The sequence below is a fragment of the Nomascus leucogenys genome, chromosome 9 (genome assembly GCF_006542625.1).
Source record: "Nomascus leucogenys isolate Asia chromosome 9, Asia_NLE_v1, whole genome shotgun sequence".
NCBI classification, from domain to species: Eukaryota; Metazoa; Chordata; class Mammalia; order Primates; family Hylobatidae; genus Nomascus; species Nomascus leucogenys.
The window spans coordinates 49,307,532-49,316,711 of NC_044389.1; positions in this window are offsets into that span (position 1 = coordinate 49,307,532).

The window sequence follows — 9,180 nt, forward strand, 5'->3', positions numbered from 1 at the left end:
TAGTACTTGACTTTTTGTCAAAATTTGCTGAGGTAGGGGGATCTTCTCCCTCCCTGGGCAAAGCTCTAGCATAGGGTCTGAAGCTGGTCATCTGGGGATTAAACCAAGTAGCACTTCCTAATTCTTCTAGGAGCTACCAGCTATGCTTGGTAGATGTGCTATGCTGTTAGCCGATGCCACTGATCAAGCACCTCTGCTGGCAGGTACATTGAGCTATCACAAAAATCTGTGCTCTCATCCCTGTGGACTCTGCCTTCTTGCTTTGTTTCTACCTGATCTCAGGTGTCACTGAGAGATGTGCAGTTTACCCCTACATTTCCCATTCTCTGTGAGGTGACAATAAATGGGTTTCCTGGGAAGTGTTTTGCAATGTTAGGGAAGCTGGATGTCTGCTTCCCAGATGGGGTGGTGTCTTTTCCCACTGTAGAAATCATGGGCCCTAGGGAATCCTCTCTGTGTGGTGCTGTGCCAACTTGGGGGAAGATGAGTGGCAATGCAGTCAAATCAATAATATTTCTGCTACCATTTCAATATGGATTTTCATTCAGCTTTGTGGTACACATAGCTGACTGGCTTATTTTCATGTTTGGGTGGTTTTACCTAGATGTTTTTGTCTGTGGATAGTTGCCACTTGATCTTTCCACTGAGGGAGTGAAGCATAGGACCGCCTATTTTACCATCTTGCTGATTTCCCTTCCTTTCTAGAGTTTTTCAAAAGTTCTGAATATAATCAAAAGACTTGCCCATATGACTTCCTAATGTCCTACTAGATGTTAATGTAGGTAAAAAAGAAACAAATAAAGCTTTTGGTTCGAGCCTAGAACTTAAATTTATTTAATAAGTAACCGCAAAGAAACTTTTCCACACTATTAACAATCATTAAATTTTACACAAATGCAATTATGAGTAAATCAAGAGAAAATTAGCTGGAAATTTAGGTAAGGTTGTTCACCATTTTGAAAAATCACATCTCTAATGGTAATGCTGCTTTTGGTGTTTGAGTTGCCAAATAGCACACCTGTATCAATCTGTCTCTCAAGCATTCACAGTGATCCTACATGCAGGGAGAAGTATTGACTATTTTATTATGTCATCCATTTTATGTCTACTTATTTACTTTATTAAAGATGCATGCTAAAACACACATTATTTATTGAAAGTTGTTTTATTTTTGTTTCTCTTTTACTTTACAGTTGGGACATTGTGTCAGGTTTTTACAAGTAATACATGTAGGTATAAAAGCAATAAATTTCATTTCAGGGTAATAGATACAGTGGTATGATGCCATTATTATAAAGAAGAATTGTTTACCCCTACTAGAAATCTAAAATTAAAAATACTGACTATGCCAAATGTGGGTGAGCATGAGGAGCAACTGGAATGCTCATACACTGCTAGTGGGAATGTAAAATTGTACCATCCCCTTAGAAAACTGTATGGCAATTTGTTTGAAAGTTACACATACACCTACTATATGAGTGAGACATTCTTTTCCTAGAGACTTATTCAAGGGAACTAAAAGCATTTGTTTGTTTGATGACATCTACATGAATATTCATAGCAGTTTTATTTGTAAATAGCCCAAACTGGAAGCAACCCAAATGTCCATCAACGGGTAAATAAACAAAATTGCAGTATATCCACACAATGGAATTCTACTAAGCAATAAAAAGGAATCAACTATTGGTGCACACAAAGCATAAGTAAATTTTAAATAATTTTGCTGAGTGAAAGCAGTCAAAAAAAGTACATACACACAATTATTCCATTTATATAAATTCTAGAAAACACAAACTAACCTAAAGGGATTGAAAGTTAATTAGTGGTTACCTTGGAATGAAGCAGTGGGGTGGGATGGGTGGGCAAGGGCATGAGGGAAAAATTATGAAAGGACAGGAGAAAACTTTTGAGGGTGATGGCTATGTTTATTATAATATCTTGATTGTGATGACAGTTTCACAAATATATATATATAATGTCAAAACTTATCAGATTGTATACTTTAAATGTATGATATTTTTAATATGTCAATTAAATCTGAATAAAACTATTAAAGTAAAAAAGGGGATTTTTGTAAATACCCACCCTATTAAATAGAGCTCATACAACATCCTCCACAATCTAGATCCTTCCTGCCTTTGTTTAAATAACCATTCTTCTGGGTGGTGGATCTCAATAGTGTAAGTTAATCAGGGTGGTTTTATTCCTTGTTTCCCCAGGGAATGGATTAGCTGTGGCCATAAATAACCATTCTGGACAATGAGATATGAGAGAAAGTCATGAGGAGGCTTCTGAGAAATGTTTACTTCCTTAGAAGAAATAAACAGAAAGGGAAGTACCCTTTTCTTTCTCTTGACATAGGTGTGTCCAGATGTGATGTGTGAAGTTTTTGCAGCCATCTTATGACCACGAGGGATAGCAATTTGGGAACATAGCTAATACATGGAGGAAGGCAAAACAGAGATGAAAGAAACCGGGTCCTTTATATCAGGAGTCCCCAACCCTGGGCCACGGACTGGGCCACACAACAGGAAGTGAGCAGTGGGCGAGCAAGCATTACCAACTAAGCTCCACCTCCCGTCAGGTCAGTGGCAGTATTACATTCTCATAGGAGCACAAACCCTATTGTGAACTGTGCACGTGAGGGATCTAGTTTGCATGCTCCTTATGAGAATCTAACTAATGCCTGATGATCTGAGGTGGAACAGTTTCATCCCGAAACCATCCTGCAACCTAGCCCGTGGAAAAATTGTCTTCCACAAAACCTGTCCCTGGTGCCAAAAAGACTGGGGGCTGCTGCTTTATAACATTGTCCAACTGTTGAATTAACGAGCCTGCAATATCTCTAGACTCTATATTATGTTATGTAATAAGTATCTTTATCATGTAAGGCTATTGAGTTTAGGTTTTTACTACACGCAGCCAAAAGCGTTCTAACTGATATATGCCTCATCTTTTTAAGACTCAGCTCAAGCACTGCCTCTCCCAAGAAGACTTCCCTGATAGCTGCTGTCTTCTGTACCTAGACTGGGTTACAAACCCCTACTCTGTGTTCTCAGGACATCCTCTTATGGCCATTTTTTTGTGGTGTATGTAATTATCTATCTACAATTCTCCCCCTGCATTGGACTGGCAACATCTCAGGACAGGACCATGTTTCCTTTATCTCTGTTTTACCAAAACCTAAAGAGTAATTAACACATAGTAGGCATGTAATGGATACAGATGAACTGAATTGAAACTCTCCTGCTCACCTTATCCTACACCAACCAATAGGTCTCGCTGCCTCCCAGTCATTCCCAGCCTACATAATTCTCATACCTAAGAATTTCCTTCTTCTCTATCTCAATCTTTTGTAGTTTCTTTTCCCTGACATATTTAGAAAATGTAGTTATATTTGAGGTCTCCTTGAACCTACAAAAGGCCATACTCCAGGTGTGCCCCTGCAGGCTAGGAGGGAAGAAGGCAAAGGGGCTTGTCTCTTTCCCCACGTTTTGGGCATTGCCTCTCCAATTTCTACCCACACTGACCTTGGCTCTTTGTGGGAGCAGCAGCTGTTCTGTCCACAGTGTGACAGCAGACTGAAAGAACTTTGAGTTTTCACCTGTTCTCCCCTGTCTCCTCCTTCAAGGCCCCTTGGCATTATGTTACTGCACATTTTGGCCCAAGTTTGCCAAGATTTCTAAGTTCTCAGTATTTGATTCTTTTCTATATCTTGCTATTTTGCAACAGCACCAACTCCAATGACGCTGACAGGTAATGTTTTCCTGCCTCCCAGATCATTACCAGTGAAAAAGATGTAAGCCCAGAACAGGCCAACCCCCCAACCCACCCTACTCCCAGGGGCTTCAGCTGGATATTTTTCTCCCCCTCCCTGGATCCTCAGGCTGGAGGCAACACCATTCATCATTTTTTTGGCTGCAAATTCTACAAGATTATGGTTTCCATTTTTGGAAAAAAAGACTTCTCTTTAAAATTTATAGTATAAAATGGCGTATTCTCTTTCCCCTTCCCTTTTTTTATTCCCCTCTCTCTCTGTCTTCTGTATCTTTCCAGATTAGTGCCTAAAAACACAGACTCTGAAATGAAACGATCTGATTTGGGATCCTTGTTTTATCACTGAATAGCTAAGTAGTCTTTGGAAATAAACCTTCTGTACCTCGGTTCCTTCAACTCAAAAGTGGTGATAATTGTGCTACACCTATCTCATAGAGTGGTTTTAAGTGTTAAAACATAACGTAAAAAGGGCTTATAAGGATGCGTAGTACAAGGTAAGTACAATATAGGTGTTAAGTGTTATGTTACTACTACCACCACCACTGATACCGTAGCTAGCATTATTGAGGGCATACTATTTATTATGTGCCTGATATTTACTATGCTAAGCTCTTTAAAAACACTGGTCTCTTAAATTTGTATTAAGTCTTAAGAGGTGATTAAAAAAAAGTTTTTGAATGCTCTGTGGAAGGCACTTTTATATGCTCTTTACTCTGATTTTATTATGTAATTTTCACAACAACCCTATAAGGTAGTTATCATTAAGGTGCAGCCATCACAGATGATGAAACTGAGGCACAGATTAAATGGTTTGCCAAAAACCAAGTCTTAAATTTATATCTCTCTAAACTGGTGGTTCTCAAATATTAATACGCATCAGAATCACCTGGTGGGCTTATTAAAACACTGATTGCTGGACCCCAGCCCCAGAGTCTCTGATTCAGTAAGTTTGGGTGGGGTCTGAGAATTTGCATTTCTGGTAAGTTCCTGGGTGATGTTGACACTGCTAGTCTGGGAGATGGGGTTTCCTATTCTGAGATCCACTGTATTTTTTTTTTTTTTTTTTTGAGACAGAGTCTCACTCTGTCACCCAGGCTGGAGTGCAGTGGTGTGATCTCAGCTCACTGAGCCTCCCAAGCTCGAGTGATTCTCGTGCCTCAGACTCCTAAGTAGCTGAATCTACAGGTGTGTGCCACCATGCCCGGCTAATTTTTGTATTTTTAGTAGAGACGGGATTTCACCATGTTGGGTAGGCTGGCCTCTAACTCCTGACCTCAGGTGATCCTCCCACAGCACTGGGATTTCAGGTGTGAGCCATTGTGCCCGGCTGACATCCGCTGTATTAATGGCAAGTGCTGCTTTACCCTTAAAACAGGCACAATCCACAGTTGATATCTTGAATTTTGCCAAGAATCTTAACTAGGAGTCATATTTCTCATCACAGGAACTGAAGAAAATAATTTATGTTCATCACTCCACTCACAGTGTCCTGGGGACGTTATGAGTTCAGTTCAGTCTTCCTTACATGCCGGCTTCCAGCTAGCACTCAAGGAAATGGACTCTCATGTAGCATCCCATTCTCTGGTTATGGTGATCTCTTTGTTTTGATTTATATTATTTCATTATTTTCTTTTTCCACAAAGAGATTATTTATTTCACGAGCTGTCCTTGCAAAAGGACCATGAGTCTGAGCACTGAAGCTGCTGACATTGTAGATTTTAAAGGCCCGTACGTGGAGAGGCACAGGAAACCCAAGAAAATGAAGCACCACATTGGTTAAAGGGTTTGGGTGTTTCCTTTATTAACAGTGGATAATCATCAAATATAAGAGATCTCCAGACCATCAGAATAGAGATCCTGAAACTGGCAAACGTAATCCATACTAGTAGTGCCAGTTATCAACCCATTTCCTCTCAGCTCCAAATGCACCCATCTTTGCTCATTAGTGGTAGTAGGACTGGACCCTGTAAACATTTCTCCTTTTCCGTCTGCCACAGTGTTAGCCTAATTGTCAATAGAGGGTACTGGGGTGTTGCTGTAAGGTCATAGCAGAGGAAGAGGCTTATCTTCAGTTATGGTGCTCTTATTCTCTTATGGTACAGCTGTCAGCAAACAGGCAGAGAGGAGGCCCAAGTCGTTCACTCTCTAGTGAGTTCTCCTGCACCCAGCAGACCACTTCCTGTAGACCAGCTCTGACCCCTCAGCTGCCTGCAGGTTGTTTCTTATAAGTCAGCTCCAGTCCCCTGGTACCCCAGCTGGCCATGTCCTGCTCTCCAGCTCAGCCCACCAGCTCACTCCAGTGAACTCAGCCACCCAGTTTCAGTTCCTGCAGACCAGTTGCAGCTTGCCTGCACCTTCTCGAGTGTCTCAGCCACCTAGCGAGCTGTTCCTACAGACCAGCTCTGGCCAAACTCTCTGACAAGTTTCTTTACCACTGAGAGGCTACATGTTTCTGTGTCAGCCACAAGATGCCCACTGAGGGCTGAATTCAGCCTTGGAGGAGGGACCTTCTTTCATGTTCTTAATTCTTTATGTTATATTCTCTCCATTCTAGAGGTAGGAACTTCTTCTCTATATTCTCTAGTTCTCTTTTAGTAGTTAATTGCATTTTATTAGCTCATAATTCTGTATATTACATTTTTTTCTGTTCAAATTACTGGTGTGTAGCTATCTCCTGACTAGACCTTACAGAATTGATATCAGTAGTGGTCCTAAAAGACAGACCCTCACACATGAGATTTGGTACTAGTTTGATCATGATTTTAGGCTTGAGTGCAGAGACAATTTCTTTGCCAGTGGGAAATCGATACTAATAATCCATGGCAGGTAGTAGCTTTGCAATTAATCAAGCTATGGTAATTGTGATGAAGTGCAAACTAAAGCAAGGACTATGATGTTGGATGGATCCTCTGGAGTGTACTGTAGCATTTACAGAAAGCAAATGACAGGCTAAAATTCCTTAAATTTTCAGTTCAAGTCATGAGTGGGGAACTAGACATTTCTAGGGCAGCCCAAAAACAATCTTTTATTTATTATGGCCACAGGCTGATATTGATAAAAATCAAACATAAAATTTAATTGGGAGGCTTGCAGAATTACAATTTCAGTTGGATTCACAGCCTTGCCAAATTTCTGATGTAAAAGATAGGAAATCGACTGGGAAAGCATGAGACGCTGAAACTTGAAGTGAGGCTTCAGGTTAGAACTGATTCTAAACACACCCACGTCACTCTGAGCCTCACTTGCTTGTTATTCTGTGTCTGGGGAGACCACGCTTTCTTTGCTTGAAAGCCCTGCAGTAACCTCAGCTGGGATAGCAATGTTCCGAGGGGATGCTCATTTTCCACAAGACCTACAACAACCGCCCCCGTTGCCACTAGACCAATAACTAGGTTCAAATCACAGTGTGCCCCAGATCAGGAACATATGATGACCCAGGAGGAAATGATTTATATAAACTGCATGATTTTGCTCACATTTATGAGCAGAAACCTGACAAATACATGTGGAGTAGATTTTGTAAAATATAATGCTAGATCGTTATCACTATGTCTTTTCTTTGAGGCATAACCAGGGTCCTTTTTTAAAATGAATAAACAAACAAACAAACTTTATTTTATGGAAGTTATGTGAGGATAGCTCTAATAGAAACTAGTAAAGTATTATGATCCTGCAGTATTTGAGACAAAATTATATTAGTACATGAAGAGACAGAATGATTACTGGAACAAAATAGAGTCCAGAGAAATACATAAGTATGAATGGGAATGTGATTTGTTAAAAATGGTGACATTTCAGGTAAGGGTCAAATAATAAATAAATCAATAAATAGTGTGACAATAGACTAGTGATCTGAGGGGAAAAAAGAGAGAGGAGAGAGAGAGAGAAAAAGGAAGCTGAATCCTTATATCATTTCTTACCTAAAATAAATTTCATCTTGGTCTATTCTTTGCAACATAAAAAAATTTATGAAAGCATTAGAATAAAGGCAGTATTTTATTTTCTTGGAATGATAAAGGTCTCTTAAAGTGTGACATAAAACCCAGAAGCTATAAAGAATAGATTTATAAATTTGAGCACATAAAAATGTAGCAGAGCAAAACAAAGCCCAAAGACAAAACAATAAACTGAGAAATGTTACTGTCACCCATATTGTAGACAATGATTGATTAATTTAATTTTACTACTATAAGCTATGAAAGGAAAATAAATCTTGGGACCCCAAACTCACTAAGCCAAAGGGAAAAATCAAGCTGGGAACTGGGTCACGCAAACCTGCCTCCCACTTTCGTTCCTAAATAAGGTGCCTACACGATGAAAAGCTACACATCTCCCTCATAGTTTGCCCACAAGGAAATTCCTTGTGGGCCCCAAGATCTCTACCTTAAAGCATTTCTGTTAAAATTCACCATGGCAATATAAATTGATAACTTATCTTCACAGGTGTGGGGACATAGGACAGAACTCAAAGTCATCCCTCTGCCCACCTGACGCAAACACATATCTTATTGTTTCCTCTGCCCTATTGTCTATGCTATCCTATGTAAAAATTCACATTCACTGAGCCAGACAAAGGCATAAGTGACTATTTTTTCCCCTATTGCCCCTCTTCCATGAAAATTGTGTATATCTCAATATCCCCTTCTTTTCCCCTTTAAATTTGAAGCCCTCAAAATCATATTCGAAGAAAGGGCATAGACCTGTCTCCCAGGCACGCATCCTTAGCTGCGGCAAATAAGCCCCCTAAAATGATTGAGACTTGTCTCGGTCATTTTTCTTGATTGACAAAGCCAAAAAGAAAAACAGGTGAAAACCAAGGAGAAAAATGGACCAAAGATAAAAGCAAGCAGCTCATAATAAAAGACAGCTCATTATAAAAGAAGTACAAGGCAATTCACAATACAAATGGATGCCCACCTCTACTTGGAATTCAAGAACATCCATGAAAACAACATAAGGAAAACTGTATGAAGATGGCTGGCACCCAGTGTTGATGAGGGTAGGGAAAGGAAAACTTTGGGTGAAAGTACAAATCGATTCAGTCTTTGAAAGTATAGCGAGTCAAATCTATTAAAATTTAAAATGTGTATGCCTTTTGACCCAACTCTAAAACATTTAGGAAAGATATGCTCACACACTTGCACAAGGGTATTTGAACAAGATGCTTACTGCTGTTTGTACCAGTGAGAAAAATGCTGGAAACAAGCTGAATGCCCTTCTCTAGAGAACCAGTTAAATAAGTCATGTTACACCCACGTGATGAAACAGAGTAGATCCATTTTAACAATGAGTATAAACACCAAAAGCTAGCTGTAGCATATTAAGTAAAAAAGCAACCTTCTGAAGAGTATGTATTGTGTAATCTCATCTGTGTTTTTTAAAAAGTATATAAATATAAATCTC